This window comes from Mus pahari, chromosome 19, assembly GCF_900095145.1.
Source record: "Mus pahari chromosome 19, PAHARI_EIJ_v1.1, whole genome shotgun sequence".
In the NCBI taxonomy this organism is placed as follows: Eukaryota; Metazoa; Chordata; class Mammalia; order Rodentia; family Muridae; genus Mus; species Mus pahari.
The window spans coordinates 57,332,348-57,332,633 of NC_034608.1; positions in this window are offsets into that span (position 1 = coordinate 57,332,348).

Genomic DNA, 286 nt, shown 5'->3' on the forward strand with positions numbered 1-286 from the left:
CCAGTTTCCCTTCTTAAATGAGAAGGCCTCCCAGTGATATCAACTGAATGTGATATAGCAAGATGCAATAAAAATAGGCACAGCCTTCATATCAAGGCTAGATGAGACAGCAGGACGGATGCATTGAGCCATCCTCTCTCAAGCATGTGCTTAATTTATTCTTTTTTTTTATTTAACATTTTATTTTATTTTTTTTATTATTATTTTCTTTATTTACATTTCAAATGCTATCCCGAAAGTTTCCCATGCCCCTCCCCCCACCTCTGTTCCCCTACCCACCCACTCC